The 18,630-nt window shown below is 44.1% G+C and overlaps 1 protein-coding gene and 1 long non-coding RNA gene across 3 annotated transcripts in view; one reads left to right on the top strand and one right to left on the bottom strand.

The window, feature by feature from the left end:
- The window catches only part of ABTB3 (ankyrin repeat and BTB domain containing 3), a 326,024-nt gene that overhangs the window by 90,629 nt on the left and 216,765 nt on the right, over nt 1-18,630 (top strand). The gene's annotated exons all lie outside the window — the stretch shown is intronic.
- On the bottom strand, nt 1,945-18,324 carry LOC133390415 (uncharacterized). The gene is made up of 3 exons (XR_009764388.1): nt 18,235-18,324; nt 2,598-2,698; nt 1,945-2,255 (listed from the first exon to the last, which is right to left on the bottom strand). It is a non-coding gene; the product is annotated as an uncharacterized LOC133390415 (long non-coding RNA).

Genomic DNA, 18,630 nt, shown 5'->3' on the forward strand with positions numbered 1-18,630 from the left:
CCTACAGTTATAGGCAAGGATGGAGGACTAGTAAGCTGCTTGCTTGAGGGGAAGTTTTGATGCACCTCCGAGAAGATTCCTTTCTCTCCTTCACCCACCAGTCCATCCACCACCTTAAGGGGGGAAAGGGTACCTTGGGGGCCAGGCAAATAATGATAACTCTGGCCATGTGGTGGGTCCTTAGATAGGACGGGCCCACCTGAACTCTCCCTTCTTCCCATATGCTTATCGCAGAAGTGAAGAAGAACTGTCTGTTCATGCTGCGGCATTGCCATCTCCTTGGTAGGGTGGGGGTTGTACTACAACTCCCATCATATCCAGCCATTTATTCTTCTCCAGACATTTATTCTACTTTAAACAGTCATGGCTTCCCTCAAAGAATCCTGGGAAGTGTAGGTTGTGAAAGGTGCTGAGAGTAGTTAGAAGATGCCCTATTCCCCTCAAAGAGCTACAGTCACCAGAAGAGGGGCTGAATGAAGCTCTGTCAGGGGAATAGAGAGTCTCTTAACAACTCTCATCACACTTCACAAACGACACTTACCAGGATTCTTTAGGGGAAGCCATGACTGTTTAAAGTGGAAAAATGCCTGGGGTGGGTGTGGTCCCCTGATTAGCCAAGCCAAACAGCTGTTAGTCTGGCTTTTAGAACACTGACAGTTGGTTCTTACTGAGCATGCCTGCGCTATCATAGACTCCAAAGTTAAATTTATTAAATTAATTAAAAATCAGCCATACATTTTTCCCCACTTCTAAACTGCAGAAGATGAAGGTCATAGTATGGGGCAAGGGCAGTACTAGGATTACAGGTACTCTGTAAACATGGCTGATTTTTAATTAATTTTGAAAAATTATGAGACCACTGACAGAAAAAAGTCTTAACACGGCTCTGGATTTCCCCCCCTCTTATTTTACACTTTGTACTCTCGATTGTCTCTGACTGTTGTGTGTATCACCATGAAAACTTAGAGGGTTGTTAAGCAAGCATTTCTGAGTTCAAGACTATAAATTTTGTAAGATTTTGTTTTTAAATGAGCTTATGGGAAGCATCAGAATGGCATGGGGGCATTTTCAATTTAACATGGCAGAATGTGAAAAATCCATGCTGGCTATAGTGTACAGTCACTCTCATGGCTGTATAAGTAGGACATCATTTGTATTGACTGCATTGCAATGTTCTTTTGTACAAGACTACTTTGGGCCCATTTGTTCTTCTTTAGGCTGGCCCAGAGGACATAGGGGAAACTTTTATGAAATAAAATATCAAAGCTTGTTTCACTACAGTTTATTGAGTCTACAAAGTAGAAAGCAGTTGTTAGGGAGTAACAAACTAGAAAAAGAACATGTTACATAATTTTCAGCACCCTATGAATGACATCCAAGTTTGAACACTCAGGAAAGATGTCTGATATATCTTCTTATGGTTTTAACTTCCTTCTCATGACAGAAATTGAGCACTGATGAAATCATTCTGGCTTCAGGAGGATTTGAACACGCTCTTAATTAAATGGATTTAGTTTTGCAAAACTGAGGGGGAGCATGTTTAAATGTTTAGACTGTATTGTGGTGGGTTTTTTTGTTTTGTTTTAAATCATGGTTAATTGAATTTTGCTTTCTTAATCAAGAGGGTGGATTTGCCAACATTAAAATAAGCAACCAGTAAATTCAAATTGTTCCTGGCATATATTTAGAATGAAATATACTTGATTGAACACAGGATGTGTGTGTGTATGTTTAACAGTGGTTATAATACTGGGTGAATAGTACCATTGTTGCAATAACACAAATGACCAAATAATGCAGTTGCAGTAGTTATTACTGCTCAGCAGAATGTGCATATCAAATTATCACCGTGACCAAAAGTGCTGACATACCACTGGTGGTAGGGAAATGTCATCATGCACAAAACCAGTTATCTTATGCCACCAGTACACTTAATGCTTATGAAGGAGGTTGTTCAAAACTAGGGCATCTAATTATCACTGGTAGTATATCATAATTAATCTTTCTGCTTGTGTCAGTTGGACTGAAGTGTCCACTTATCAGCTGTTGGTAACTGGTGTTTGGTCATGACGAGATACATTTAAAATACACGATTTTCAGATGGTTTGTGCTTAGCATATCTGAAAGCTAGATTTCTTAAAAGCTTCTGGGTGTCTCTAGTAATGGGACTAACTTTTCTTCTTTAAATACTTGCTAGTCACAGCTTGGGTAGTTCATTGTGCAGTTGTCAAAATGTTGCAAGTCTTTTGAGACATCTGTAAGGAAGCATATTAGAGGGAGTAAGCAGCAAATGATCAAAACGAATTGCAAAAAAGTAAGGTTTTGAAAGTGTAATGTATACAAAAATTGAACTTTTAAAAGGGGATAGAAAGAGGATACTGATTGGGGCATAATTATCTCTAACTACACCATGAGAAATGATGGAGAACATAGATTTACTATGTACAAATGAATAGCAATGGATTTAAGATATTGCAGGAGACAACTAGAAGGCACTGAGAAAATAACCATGTCAGGAAAAGAACAAAACTTGACATTACATTTCTGAGCATGTGTATCATTTATACTGCAGAACTTCCATTGGTAGTAGTACTTACAAGGCAATAGAGTGCTCATATTAGGGTAGATTACTTCTTGCCCCTGGCTGTTTCTGAATTTCCATCATCTCCCAGTTTGCTGCTACTCGGCTCAGCTGTATCTAAAGTGATGAGAGGTGATTTCCTTTTTTCATTGGCATTTCTTAAATTATGTTACTGCCAGTGAAGATAAGCAAAATAAACTTAGATACTGCATTGAACCAGGATCACTTCAGAAGAGTATCTCTGCAAGTTAATGAAGTGAGTTAAGCTTTGCCGGACATCACCTACAAGCTAAAACCTGTAGGAGCTGCCACATTGTCCCACCTCTCAAAGGCTTGACTGTACTGTTTTATATAAAACGTGTGGACCCCTTTTTATTGCCATTGTCTTAACATTTGACCAAATGAGATGTCTGAGTTAGGCCCACAGTACATTTTGATGGGGGCAGATACCTGTCTTTATTTATTTGTTAAATTTGTTAGACGCCCATCTGGCAGGGGTTATCCTGCCGCTCTGGGCGACGTACAATAAAATACAAATACATTCCATAAAAAACATAAGCAGAAAAATTAAAACCACCCCTAGAACTACAATCTAACAACCTAAACCCCCTCCCTAGCCTGGTTGAAGAGCCAAGTCTTCAAGGCCCGTTGAAAGCACAGCAATGGAGTTATGATGGACTCAGAGATTCTCTAGCCAAGGTGGCTATGACTGCCCCATTCATTTCAGTGGGGAGGTAGTAGCACATCTGTGTTTCCTTTTGCTGGCAGAAATCTATTCCTTCCACCCCTCGCACCCCTTTGCTCTTCCATGGTCTGCTGCTTTCCTCATTCACCCTTGCTGTTGATGCACTGAAGCATGACAAAGAACAGTGTGGGGAGGACGGGGGAGAGAGAAGGCTGCTGTGGAGAGGCAAGGGTGTTGCTTTGTTCTTCAGTGGATGTTCGACAAGGGTTATTTTCCTCCAGGGCCATGCTGAGTTCCACCTTTGAACCACCCATCTCCAGCCTGTCCACCTGTAGATATCATCTCTGTTTTAAACATGGGTCTTCTCCAATTGCATAAAGCAGGGGTGGGGAACCTCCAGCCCACGGGTCAATCTTGACCCATCAGGGTATCCAGTTTGGCCCGTGAGGTCATTTTCCCCAAACCGTGTCCATCCTCTAGTGAGCCGACATCACTGGTGATGCCAGCTGATGGGTGGGAGGACAGGGTTTAATTCTGCATTGGCTGTGGGCCCTGTTCCCAGCAGGGAACAGGATTGTGCAGCTAAGGCAGCAGGATTTAATTCCCACTCATCAGCTGATGACAGAGGGTTAAATTCTGCTTTGTTGAAGCAGCCCCAGTGTTCCTATTTCAGCCTTTGAAAACTGGAGGTTCAAAGAGGACCAAGGGCTGTTTGAAAGGGAGAGTGCTTTTCATTTAAATATCCAAGCAGGTGAGCAGCAGAGGAGGAGAAAAAGGCATGCACTGTACAAAACCACACACACTCACACACAGCCCCAAAGGTTCCACAGCTCCCAAACATGGAAAAGTCTCAGATCACCACTCTCCTGCCCAGACAATAACCTCAGTTGGAGTGTGTCATGGAGGGGAACACAGATTGACAGGCAGAGCTGCCCAAGGGAGACCACGGATATGCAGGGCTAGTGTCTTGGATAGTCACCTTTGGGGGGATATGGAGGGGAGGACAGCATTTTTGGGTGATCTTGTGGGTGAGTGTGTCTGGGCCTTAGAGTCTCTGTTTTGCTGAGGATAGCAAGAGGGACAACAGCTGGAATAAAATTATTCTTGATATTATTGTATTCAATATGTAATTTTATTATTTTATATAGTGTTTCACATTTTATATTGTATTCAGTATTCTATATTTTTTTGTTTTGTATTGTAAGCTGCTTTGAGTATTATTGTAATAGAAAAGTGGAGTATAAATATTAACTCTTAATCTCTCTCCTCTCCCCCAATTCCCCGCTGCTGCTCACTTGAATGTTTAAAGGCTCCTTCTCTCCTGTCTCCTGCCTGTTCCTTTATGCCAAAAAGCATGAAGGTGTGAGTGGGGGTGGCAAAAGTTGGGGATGTGTGTGCTGTACCCTCTACATACCCTTGCCACCTCAGCATTTCTCTCTCAACTGGGTTAACATCTTTTCTTTTAGTGGTGGAGAATGTGGTGCCCTCCAGATGTTTGTGGGCTCCAGTACCTGTCAGCCCCAGCCAAAATGCCCAATGGTCAGAGATCATGGGAGTTCCAGTCCAACAACATCTGTTGTAACCTGCCCTGGGACCTGCCGGCGAAGCGTTGGTGGTGATGCTGCTGCTGACTATCCCATGCTGGGGACAACAAGAAGGGGGACAGACATCATCCTGTGATGATTTTGATCTTTCTTGGTTGAAGTGAAACCACAGAAGGGGTTGATAGCAGAGTTAGATGAATCATTACCCAGCACAGAAATTCTTATATTCTTAAAGAAGTTACCCGGGGAGCTTAAATGCTCAAAACACCAAGTCTGCAATAATGAAAACACTTATTCTGGAGCTGTGCTATTTACTTAGCAAGGCTACTTCAGTGTAAATGGTTACAGGCTGGGGCAATTATAGATAGCTGAAGATTAAGAGAAACATTTCTTTGTAGAGAAGACATCTAATAATGGGAGTGTTTGGACTTGAGAATTGCTGATTAACAATTGGCTTAATCATGCTGCATTTACAAGAAATTTAAAAAAAGAAATTGGGAGATTAAGCAACAGTAATGCAAAAATTTGTGCTCCAAAACAAAATTTGTATCATCCAATTCTGAGCGGATGTCTGAAGTACAAATTTAGCCATGAATAAATGTTACATTTTGCAGAATGTATAAAAAGCACCCATTTAAGTTATCAAGGATGATTGCTCCTCATGCATGATTTTGCTCCAAAAAGATGTTGAACAGCATCTTTTCATTCTGTCACAGCAAATCTGCAGTTTCCAGTTTCTAAAAAAACAGATGTTCAGAAATCTGCTTTTTTTCCTCTTCCAAGCTCCAGCACCTGTTCGATTCAAACATTATCCCTCTACTTGGGCTGCATTCAGATGCAGTGCTATGCAGGTGACTGGTGTTCTGATCCAGAAAATCAACTACCTGCGTTGCATACAGTCATAGCACTGATCACCATTCTGATCACTGATGGTGCCAAAAATACCTCCTGTGGTTTTTTTTTTAACCATTCAACTAATGCAAAAAGAAACTTCATTTTAAAATCATCAGAGAAGAGAAGATTTTAGTGCAATTCTCATTGGTGGGGTGCAGGGTTTTTGTTGTGTTTAACTTTCTTTCGAAGTGGTCAAGGGGTTTTGTGAGTGGCCTTTCTTTCATTCTGCAAGTCTTCTCTCTGGTGGTCTGCATTCTGTTCAGGTGCATCCACTTCCTGAAAACCCAATGATGTTCTCAGTTGGGTAAACCTGGACTGAGCTGGAGAAGCTGCCTACCGTGTACCTGACAGCTATTTGTTTAATTTTTTTTAAGTGAAGTCTTTTCACTTGTAAAGAAATCAGTGCAGAAAGTTTTTTTAAAAGTAAAAGGAAGGGCTTCCCTTAAAAACAAGATCAGTGAGCACCTCAGTCTCAGTCAAACTGCCTCCCAGCTTTCTGTGCTTCAGTTAAAGTCCAGAGGAAGACATCATGCGGTAATTCTTCCAATGGGCCTTTTCAGAACAGGAAGTATGGGCAACTGGGGAGGCTGCAGAGTGCAGGTTAAACATTTAATGAAAAGAAGAAGAAAAAACACCACCACTGGCCACTTCACAATCATAAAGTAAGCCCTGAAGACATGATCAAGCACCCTGCAGATGGGACAGAAGCAGAAGCCTTGTTCACAGGAGAAGAAAACTTCTGAGAAGCTGTAGGAGAGGTAATACAGATGGACAACTAGGATCATTATGGATCACCCAGCCAAAGATGCACCCTAGCAACAATGGCAGCTCAAAACTCCTTCAATGGGACATCTTCTTTGACATAATCTGGTTGTGCTTCCTATTCCATGCTATTGATTCAGCCTCCCGTAAGCACCCTTGGACTGGTAGGAGGTGAGGGTGGTAGAGCCTCTTACAAATTTTTTTGTGAAAAAGGGCTTTTTGGTGAGGATCTGTTTTTGTTTTGTGGTCCTGTGCTTTAGTTTTGGAGTCAGGGCTGACCCAAGACATCTTCCCACAGGAGGCGTCCATTCCCTATTGCTCTTGAATCTTATTTCAACACTAGTGATGGGGCAACATGCTATCACACCTGAGGTCAGCAGGCTTGGTTAAGGATAGGCTGTCTCACTCACAAAGCTCTGTCTGCTCTCTGCTCCTCAGCACCTGCCACCTGAGATAGCCGCCTCACTCTGCCTAATGGTAAGGCTAGCCCTGTTTGAAATTCTGTAGCTTTCCCAAAAACTGCAATGGGTGATAACGTACACTTGCTCTTCCATTGTAAGTTAAATTTATAATGTATTTAGCTACTTATCTAAGCAATCAGAATGGTGGTTGCTTTGTCGATGTCAGGAGTAGCCACTGTAGTGCCCTCCAGATATTGTTGGACTGCAATTCCTGTCGTCCCTAATCTTTGGCCATTTTGACTGGGGATGATAGGAATTGTAGCCCAAGAACATCTGGCGAGCACCACATTGGCTGCTGGCTTTCTTCAGCTCTGTGTTATCATAAATGATAACAAATTTGTTAGAGAACAACAAACCATGACCCTTGGTTCAGAAGTAACAGGAAGCCAAGGCTTCCTAGTTTGTCCCAGTCATACCATGGGAGGAGCAAAATGGAAGTCATTGTGGATCTGATGCATGCAGCTCATTCACAATAAAATAGGTGTGGGGAACCTTTGGCCCTCCAGATGTTGCTGAACTACATCAGCCCCAGCAAGCATGGCCAATGGCCAGGGATAGTGGGAGTTGTAGTTCAGCAACCTCTGGATGGCCAAAGGTTCCCCACACCTGCAGTAAACCACGATAAACCAAAAGTCTAGCTTATACTGGTATATGCAAATGTGGCCATTGATTCCTGCCAGTTTTGGAACATCTACACAGGGATCCAGTCTATGTAATTGCACAAGGAAAAGAACCTTGGAAAAGAGCTGTTGGGCTACTGGAAAAAAAAGAAAAAAATACCGTCTTCCATAGCATCTTTTTGTTGTGGGAAATGAAGTGGTTTTCCAAAATCTACCATATTTCTTCTGGTGGGAAGCCAGAAATACGTATTTCTAACTTTCTAGCTAGGTGCCTGTGTGCTTGAGATACATATGCTGGTGTAGTCACATCAGCAGCAAGCAGATTTGACAGAATCATCTAGAAGGATATTTGCAGTGAGGCACAACCTTAATTTCCTCTCTTGAGAGACCTGACATATCTTCAATTGGTCCTGCAAAATTATAGAGGCGGGGGAAGCTTGTTTGGGGCCAAGGAAGCCTTGGCTGTTTCACCCTCAAGAGAAATGTTTTGTGCAGTGACAGTGTAATTTGTGCAGATTTTGTGCAGTGACAGTGTAATGCAGAAAGCCTGTAGTCTGGAAAGCTAAAGGAATGACCTAAATGAAATTGAGAGATGACTTACCTGAGAGGCTTGTAAAGAGCAGAACTTGGAAGTAATTAGTTAAAAAAATGAATTACTTGTAATTTACTTTATTATTATTATTATTATTATTATTATTATTATTATTATTATTATTATCCTGCCCTTCCTGTAGCAGGAATTACTTGTAATTACTTGTAACTTTTTTGAGGAACAAGTGGGTAATTTCTTTACATTTTGATTGTAATAGAACGAGGAGTAATTTTGTAACTTTTGAGGAGTAATTATGTTTCCAGCATTACTTTTGGGTGTTACGGGGGGAGGGGAGAGCAGAGGAAGTCTTCTGCTCCTCTGATTCATGGATGAAAATCATGTGCCTCAAACTGGGCTTCTGCACAGCATCTCTCTTCCCTTGTGCTCTGTGGGTGTTTAGGAGGCAGTGAGTGAACAGGTGGAGAGTAAGATGGGGTCAAAGTGGAGAAAATTGTTAAAGAATGGATGGTGGTGGAGATGAATGGAGTGAAGGGAGAAAGGAGACAGAGGGCAAGGACATGGATGAAGGAGGAGAGGGAGGCAGCAGCGGAATGGAGATAAAGAACTGTGTTTGCACTTGGCACATGAAGCAGCCTCCACCGCCCTCCCTGGCTACTTTGCTGCATTTGCAGTGTTTTATCTTTTTTGCATCCCGGGGGAAATTGTTTGCTTGGGTGGGTGTGCCTTGGTGGCAGGGCAGTGTCTGGGAGGTGGTTGAGTGAGAGAGATGATGCTTGCTGGCTGAGTGTGTGTGTGTGGGTTGCACTTGGTTTGACACACAAAGATCTGATAGCAGCCTTTGCCTCCCTCCCTGCCTCCCTTACCAGTGGAGAGACCACTACTGCTATCTTATGGATAAAAAGAATTATTCTACTACCTCTCTCTCTGTGTATTTATTTTTAATGTTGTTTTAGGCTACTTAGGTGTGCAGCAGCCAAGGCCAGCACCTTGTAGACACTCTAGTTTTTTAAGTAACTTAACTGTAATTGTAGTGATTACTTTTGAGTAACAGCAATCAATTCCTTTCAGAACAATTGTAATGGTTATTTATTCCTTTTTGGGGGCCATGTAACAGTAATCGTAATTTATTCCTTTTTGAAGGTAATCTTCCAAGCTCTGGTAAAAAGCCTTAGACCTCCCTCCTGCCTTAACTTTTCCGGACAGGGTGGTTGAACATCCAGAATTCTCCTGGCCAGTACAGGAATTTACTGTCTTATCTGGGGCAATTCACCCTACATGATCGATGCCCTGAAACCTAAGTTCATATATTATTGTGACAGCTCTGAAAGGTCTCCAGGCTCCCCTTCCTTTTCTCTGTTGCTATTTTTCCAGAGTGGCATCTCTTTTCCACTAGTCTAGGGGTAGCAAATGTAGTGCCCTCCAGATGATGAACTGCAACTCCATCAGCCCCAGGCAGCATGGCCAGTGGTCAGGGAGTATGGGAGTTGTAGTCCAACAACATGTGGAGGGCACCAAGTTGGTCACCCCTGCACTGTGTGACAAATACGTTTTTGACAGTCCCCAGACTGTTGGCCCCTGGCCCAGTTGTCAATTTGCTTGTGTCTGGATCCAGTATTGCATACGCGCACATGGGCAGTCTTAGGTTAGCAGGTTGCCCCACTGATTGATGATGCGGAAACCCTCAAGCCTCATAAACTGAATTTTGCAATCCTGAGTGTGCAATGAATAAATGTAACTAATGCCCCAATCTTAATCAAATAGTTTCTTTGAAAATTAGGTGGGGTAGCATTTCTAAAATAAAAACCTGTTTACACACAACTGCATACAATTTGATATACTTTGAATATTTTTGTTTGGGATTACAGCCTGGGCTTGTTTTTGTATTGAGTTTAAGGTGAGGATGAAAAATTGGCATGCACATAACATCTCTGCTGTGTCAACACACGTTAGGTCTTCAGCCCTTGCGCTAGGATCCCCCCTGTGTGTAGTGCAAGTGAATGGCAATCATAGAACTAGAATGAGCTATGCGGTCTTGAAGGTTATTCCATGCCACATTCTAGCTATATTTTAGAGGGATCATTCTTGGGCTTTCGTTGTGGCACCTAAGTGTCAAAATAATAGCCTAGAAGCTCCTGTCTGCATGTGCAGTAATTGAGGCAATACGGTCCTGGTCACAAAAGCAATTAGCAGCTGCTCAGAGAAGAGCACTGAGAATCTCGCAAAACAGACTTTACGCCAATGGCGTCACCTAGCCACTGTGTCTTTGGTCAGGTCAGGCTATGAGGGCTGCCACTTTGCAATTTGGACATTTCTTTAAATCTCCTAGCAAGAGTGGGGAGCCCTTTTCAGCTTGAGGGCCACATTCCCTTCTGGGCAACCTACCAGTGGTGGATGGGGCCAGATGCAAAAGCGGGTGGAACAACAAATGCAGTTTTTACTTTTGTACAATGGGCTAGTTTCTACAAACACTCACACATCCCTCTCAGTCCTCCATCCAGACAAGTAAGAGTCATTATCAGAGTTCAAGGGCAAAAACGCTCAGTGTGTGGAGCAGGGCCAGTGAGGGGTGTGGCCTGGAGAAAGGTCTGAGGGCCAGACGGAGTGGCCTGGCGGGCTGCATTTGGCCCCAGGGTCTGAGGTTCCCCAACCCTGTGGTAGAGGATTTCCCCTGCCTGTTCCTTCCCCAGTCACCTGCCCATCCCTCACCTGCTGCATGGCACACCTGAAACCTTGCTTGCTGCAGAGGTTGAGGGGGGTCTTTCTCCTTGACATGCTAGTTTTACTCAGTGTAGGGATTTTTTTTTACATATGAATGAGCATTCAGTCATGTGACTTCTCCCACCCGCAGTCTGAAGTGTTACAGCCTAGTTACCAATTTATCCCATTTGTGAGAATTAGGCAAATAAAATAGGTGTGAAGTATTCAGATTGTCAGATGGCTACCCTCCTATATAAGGTTGCCTGGAAATTCAGCAGAGTACTAAGGACTACTGTGCAGTTTTTAACCAAATGAAGTCAGTAGATTATCTGTCATTGATGTTACTGGAGTTAGGGGTTCTTCCTTAGCAAACATTCATCAAAGTGTCTAGATCAGTCTTTTCCAACCAGTGTGCCTCCAGATGTTATTGGACCACAACTCCCATCTTTCCTGACCATTGACAATGCTGGCTGAGGCTGATGGGAGTTGTGGTCCAACAACATCTGGAGGCGCACTGGTTGGGAAAGGCTGGTCTAGATCCTTGGATGAAAGGTGCTGTAGATGCTTCAGATGTCTCAAGTACCTAATTAGGCTCATGTTCAATGCAAAGAGATCCAGGGCTCTTGTCCTAGATAGGCTAGTAACATAAATCATCAAAGATGAATTTTAGGAAAAGTCAGACATTTCTCTCTGTGTGTCTTTCTCTTTTTGCTGCCTGGTGTGTTTCAAAGAAAGTATTTCCCTCAAAGCCTTTATGGCAGATTCTGGTTCTTGATTTTAGTGCATGGAAGATCTACTTCTCATATTACATTTAGAAACATAGAAATTTGGAAGAATATGAAGCTAGAGACTTTTTGGGTCTGGAAAGGGGTAAAAACATGGAGCATGTAAAAGGTTAAAACAAGACACACGCACACCCTTTACCAGTTTATACAGATAAGAACATTTCTCCATCAGCTGATTAAGGATGAAGAGATCTGGAGGGAAATCATTCAATCTGAGATATTGTTAGAGACTGAGAGATTCCAGAATGGACAGGCAAGGAACTAAAGGGCCAGAGATGGATGACATGATGAAAGGTAGGCTATTAGTCAAAGTTGGGAGTAGGTAGACAACAAGCTTTACCATCTTTTCCAGAGGACAACCTACCCAGGAACCAAGCCTGGAGTTATATAGAGCCAGCCAGATATACCATATGCTGAAGAAAAAATGTAGGGCAAACCCACGCTGTTTTTATTCAAAAATGGAATAAAGATTTGAACACTGTGATTCCTCAAGAATCATGGCAGTTTATATTCCAAAAAGGGTCCCGTTTTTCTATTTCAACACTGCATAAAGAGAATTGTATAAATATGGCAACTCAGTGGTGTTGGACCCCTTGGAAAAATAAAATGATAAGTAAGAACAGTGACAGAAAGTGATGGGTTTGTCGGGAGCAGAAAGGAGACTTTTTGTTTATGTAGTGGGGCTGTAGAAAAGCAAGATGTTTTTGGAGAACAGTGGAAAAAATAGTAGTTCAGGTCTGTGGCTTCCTTTATGGAATCAATCCATCTCTTGTTTGGCCTTTCTCTTTTTCTACTCCTGTTTCAAATGAGTTGGTTTTTCTCTTACACACTTTTTTCACTGTCCAACTTTCACATCCATACATAGAGATCGGGAACACCATGGCCTGAATGATCCTGACGTTAGACTTCAGTGATACATCTTTGCATTTGAGGACCTTTTCTAGTTCCTTCATAGCTGCCCTCCCCAGTCCTAGCCTTTTTCTGATTTCTTGACTATTGTCTCCATTTTGGTTAATGACTGTGCTAAGGTATTGATAATCCTTGACAAGTTCAATGTTCAACCTTTGTTATGCCTATTAAATTATACACAGTGGCAAGAGAGCATTACGAAATATCAATCACAGATTATCAATCACTTTAGAGCTCCACATTTGGCTTTTTAATCTAGCCTCTTAATGATTTTAACACCTCAATGTTACCAACTTACCCATTGCCCCAGGACACGGGACGGATTTGGATGCGTCCAGGCTGACCGCTGGTGCTTTGGTGGAGGGTCGCGGGCCGAGTGTGACTGGGTGCGGTTCGGTTTGTCGTCGTTGCGGCCTTCGTCTCCGTGGCGCCGCGGTCTCCAGTTGCGTTGGTCCTGCTGCCGTTGTGTCTGTGTTCCGGGTTGCTGTGCCGTGCTCCGGCGGATTGTGCGCTGCTGTCGTTCGCTGCTTGCTGCTTGTTGCTGCTTGCTGCCGCTGCGGGAGTGCCTCCGCCGCTGTTGTCGCTGCTCTTCTTCGGACCTTTGACTTTGGTTGCAGTGGCCTCGCTCCTGGTTCGCTGGCGTTGTGGGTGCCGTTGTTGCCGCTTGCGCTTTGCCCTGCTGCCGTTCGTCTTGCTGTCCTGCCTTGCTGCACTCTCCAACGTCGCTGTAGGTTACTTGGACGCTGTTTTACCATCGCTGTTTTTTTGACCAGTCTGCCCGTCGTTACCATCGGAGGTTGCTTGTCCTGGAGGCGTTGAGCGACGCATTTATTGCTTTGGGATGCTGTCGCGGCTTTCGTTTTTGTCTCATCGCTGTCCTGCCATTATTTTGTTGTTGCTGTATCTTTAAGTGCGGCTACTGTTGCCAACTTAGCTGCGGCCTTTGAGATTGCAACATTTTAACTCACTGTTGCCACCTGGATGTAATTAATGGTTGAATGTGTATGGTGTTTGTATGAATGATTGAGTTGGTTGGTATTTATGTTTTTATTTGGAAGTTTTGTTGTTTTGTCGTTATGTAATTAATTGATTGGCTGTATAGTGTGAATTTTATTGCCTGAGTTAATGATGTGTGTGTGTGTGTATGTATGAATTTTTGCGTGTATTGTGTTAATACGTATTGTCTGGTGTGAATGTTACCCAGTGTGTGTGTATTTGTGAGTTTTAGTTATTTAATATGTGCCTGGGGGAGAGTATTATACATCGTTCGGGGAGACTTTCGGGGCCCCCAATTAGCATAGTGACGGGTAATGGGAGGTATGGTGTTGTGAGGAGAACGTGCCAGGTAAGGGGAACTTGTCCCAGACAAATAGTGCCTGTGACTTGTTCCGGTTCTCCTCACATCCCCAGGACTGCTGGTTGTTCTGTCAGTCAGCCTTCAGATCTCCACATGCTGTTATTCAATGCCAGGTCGGTATGTCATAAGATCTCTCTTGTTCACGATCTGATTGTGGAAGAAGCTGCCGACCTGGCCTGCATAACTGAGACCTGGGTGGGTGACCAGGGAGGAGTTGCTCTTTCCCAGATTTGCCCACCTGGGTATATGGTTCAGCATTGTGGTAGAACCGAAGGTCGGGGAGGCGGGGTTGCTGTGGTCTATAGGAGTTCTTGCTCACTCACCAAGCACCCTGTCCAAGTGACAACTGGCTTGGAATGTCTCCACCTTGTGTTGGGCCAGAGAGACAGGCTGGGAATTTTGTTGGTGTACCGCCCGCCTTGCTGCTCAACAAATTCCCTAACTGAGCTGACAGAGGTAGTCTCGGAGGTACTGTTGCAGTCCCCTAGACTATTGGTACTGGGGGACTTCAACATCCATGCCGAGACTGCTTTATCTGGGGCGGCTCAGAACTTCATGGTTTCCATGACAACCATGGGGCTGTCTCAATTTGTTACTGGCCCGACACATGTGTCGGGACATACCCTTGATTTGATCTTCGCCGCTGGACATGGAGATGGTGATCTGGAGGTTGGGGACTTATCATCTATACCATTGTCATGGACAGATCACCGCTTGCTGAGGTTTAGGCTCACAGCGACCCTTTCCCTCCGCAAGGGCGGGGGACCTGTTAAAATGGTCCGCCCCTGGAGACTAATGGATCCTGAGAGTTTCCAAAGGGCTCTGGGGGTTTTTCCGACTGAGAAGACTGGCGCTCCTGTTGAAGCCCTGGTTGATTTGTGGAATATGGAAATGACCCGGGCGGTTGACACGATCGCTCCCATGCACCCTCTCCCTTGCAGAGCTCATACAGCTCCGTGGTATACCTTGGAGCTGAGAGCGATGAAGCAAGAGCGGAGAAGGCTTGAGTGCAGATGGAGGCGGACTCCCGATGAATGTAATTATGCCTTGGTAAGTGCCTGTTCAAAACAGTATATAGTAGCGGTGAGGGTAGCAAAAAAGAGATATTTTGCTGATATTATTAAGTCATCACTCTCCTGCCCAGCGAAGCTTTTCAAAATTGTACGAGGGCTTTTACATTCTGGCCCTCGGGACATTATAGATTCATCTGTAGCCCGCTGTGATGAATTTGCCAGGTATTATCAAGATAAGATCGCTTGCATTCGTCGGGACTTAGACTCCAATATTATAGCAGTTGGTCCTAATGAAGCATCCAGAGCACGGTCTTGTCCCCATTTATTGGATGAGTTCCAGTCGGTGCAGCTCGAGGATGTTGACAAGATCCTTGGACTGGTGCGGGCGACCACGTCTGTTCTGGACCCTTGCCCCTCTTGGCTGGTGAAAGCTAGCAGGTCTGGAACCGCCGACTGGGCCAAGGAGGTAATAAATGCCTCTTTAAGAGAGGGAGTGGTCCCTGACTGCCTAAAAAAGGCGGTGGTGAGACCACTCCTGAATAAACCCTCCTTGGACCCAGATAACCTGAACAACTATAGACCTGTGGCGAATGTTCCGTTCCTGGGCAAGGTCCTGGAACGGGTGGTTGCCGACCAGCTCCAGGGGCTCTTGGATGACACTGATTATCTTGATCCATTTCAATCCGGTTTTAGGCCCGGTTTTGGCACCGAAACAGCCTTGGTCGCCCTGTATGATGACCTCTGTCGGGAGAGGGACAGGGGGAGTGTGACTCTGTTGATTCTCCTTGATCTCTCAGCTGCTTTTGATACCATCGACCATGGTATCCTTCTGGGGAGACTCACGGAGTTGGGAGTGGGGGGTACTGCTTGGCAGTGGCTCCGCTGCTACTTGGTGGGTCGTCACCAGAAGGTAGTGCTTGGGGAACACTGCTCGACACCCCGGACTCTCCGTTGTGGAGTCCCGCAGGGATCGGTACTGTCCCCCATGCTTTTCAACATCTACATGCAGCCGCTGGGTACGGTCATCCGGAGTTTTGGGGTGCGTTGTCATCAGTATGCTGATGACACGCAGCTCTATTTCTCCTTTTCATCCTCTTCAGGTGAGGCTGTTAACGTACTAAACCGTTGCCTGACTGCGATAATGGACTGGATGGGGGCTAATAAACTGAAGCTCAATCCAGACAAGACCGAGACGCTGCTGGTGAGTGCCTTCACTGCCCAGATGGAGGATGTTCATCCTGTTCTTGATGGGGTTACACTCCCCTTGAAGGAACAGGTTCGTAGCTTGGGAGTTCTTTTCGATCCTTCCTTGTCTCTCGAGGCCCAGGTGGCCTCGGTGGCATGGAACGCTTTCTACCATCTTCGATTGGTAGCCCAGCTACGTCCCTATCTGGACAGTGATGACCTCGCCTCAGTTGTTCACGCTCTGGTAACTTCTAGGTTGGACTACTGCAACGCACTCTACGTTGGGCTGCCCTTGAAGATAGTTCAGAAACTACAGTTAGTCCAGAATGCAGCGGCCAGACTATTGACGCGGACCAGACGGTCCGCTCATATAACACCTGTTCTGGCCCGTCTGCACTGGCTTCCTATTTGTTTCCGGGCTAAATTCAAAGTGCTGGTTTTGACCTATAAAGCCCTACACGGCATGGGACCGCAATACCTGGTGGAACGCCTCTCCCAATACGAAACTACCCGTACACTGCGCTCGACATCTAAGGCCCTCCTCTGAGTGCCATCACATCGAGAAGCTCGGAGGGCAGTGACTAGATCCAGGGCCTTTTCGGTGGTGGCCCCCGAATTGTGGAATAGTCTCCCCGATGAGGTACGCCTGGCGCCGACGCTGCTATCTTTTCGGCGCCAGGTGAAAACCTTTTTATACTCCCAGGCATTTTAAAAATTTTAAATATTCTTTTTAAAGAAATTGTTTTGTAGTGTATTTTAAAACAGTGTTTCACTGCTGGTATGTTCTGATGTTGTTTGGTTTCTGTTTTTTTTTTTGTTTTGCTTTTTGATTTTCTTATATTTGTTCTATTCATATATTTTCTTGTTTATCCTCTATGTACACCGCCCAGAGAGCCTTTTTGGCTTAGGGCGGTATATAAATTAAATTAAATAAATAAATTAAATAAATAAAAATAACGATTGTGAGATGTTTTACTAAAATGTGGAAACAGGAAAAAAGACAGAAGAAAATAGAATTGATTAGGAAAATTCATAGGTTATAAACTAGACCGCTGCTGTGACCCTATAAAATACTAAAGGAGGAAATGGAAAAATGAGCTCCAGCTATAGCTTATATTAAAAGAGAAGTGGGTTTAAAAGAGCTAGGAATAAATTATTTGCTGCCATAAATTATCAACTATGTAATTCATGAAGTTTTAATTTATTAATAACTGACTAATGTCTAATTATTACTTATTGAATTATTAGTGTGTACTGGATTGCACTGTAAAAGAATATGAACATGTAATATGGTATTATGAATGTTACCCAAGACTTGCCGGTCATGACAACTGTATCTTTTGTCAGGCCATACAGACCATATTGCTTTTTTGACTGGGTAGCTTCCCATACTCTGGGGAATGATCTTACAGACACATTAACAGAGAAAATATTTATCAGGAGAATGTTCCGCTTGTGACTTTTAGCAAAAAATTAATTGGTATTGAACACCATCATGAATCATGCTTCTGGATTATTTTGTAGAAGCAAATTATTTTGTGTGAAACCTGATGGCTCGTCCTCATTTGCGTGATATTCCTTAGACAGTGTGTGTATATATTTGTGTGTGTGTATGTGCGTGCATGCAAGGTGGGGCAGGAGGGAGTGTGGAACTGTACACCATGTAGTTTAGATGAAGGCACATGGAGCATACATCTTTAACAGAATTGGCTGCTGCGATATTATTTGTAATGCCTTTGGAGGCCAATATCATGTATTACTGATCCTTCAGACATAGCACATGCTCTTCCCACATCAGTACATCCATAGGTAGAGAGGGCTTCTGTCTGCTGCTTGATACTAGCTCTTCCCATTCAGTTGATCTGCTACATCTGGACTGGGCAATCTGCAGTGGCTTACTTTTGGGCAGCCCGGAAGCCTAATTTCATGTCTGTGGAAAGCAGGTAAAAATGGGTGGTGGGAAGGGGTGGCAGAGCGAGAAATAAAAAGAAGGGGGAGAGTTTTACCCAGGTCTCACAAACCTTGTGCTTTGGCTGTACCTACCGCTATCATGTGGCCATGACAGATTAACCCCAAGGAAATACAATCCTTGACAGAAAAAATACCCTTCTTCCTCCACTATATCCAGTGAGGTATATCTGTTTACTGGAGTTTCAAGTAGGATTCTGTGGCTTTGCTACTCACTCACCTCTTGCCCAGAACAGCTGGAGCGGCTCTCTGAATCTCCTCTTTGAAGCACAGTTATTGCTGCTGCTGCTGCTGCTGTTTCAGTTTATATTCTGCCCTTCCTCCCAAAGGAGCCTAGGGCAGCAGAACATCAACAATAATTTTTGTTATTAAAGGAAAGGTTTATCTGGCAGTCATGTGTCCACCCTGTGCCGCACAAGCAGATGAGGAAGGAGAGCTGCCAAGGGGACCCTGGAAAGGGTGGGCAGGAGGGGCTGTGGAGGAGCCACATGTTTCAGCTGTAGATCCAAAAGGGAAAGTTTGACATGAGAGGTGGCAACCCTGCTCAGAAGTCAGGTTGCAATCAAATTAAATATATTTTAACTGAGTAATCATATGAGTCTTAGTCAATGAATCA

Source organism: Rhineura floridana, chromosome 8 (assembly GCF_030035675.1).
Source record: "Rhineura floridana isolate rRhiFlo1 chromosome 8, rRhiFlo1.hap2, whole genome shotgun sequence".
NCBI lineage: Eukaryota > Metazoa > Chordata > Lepidosauria > Squamata > Rhineuridae > Rhineura > Rhineura floridana.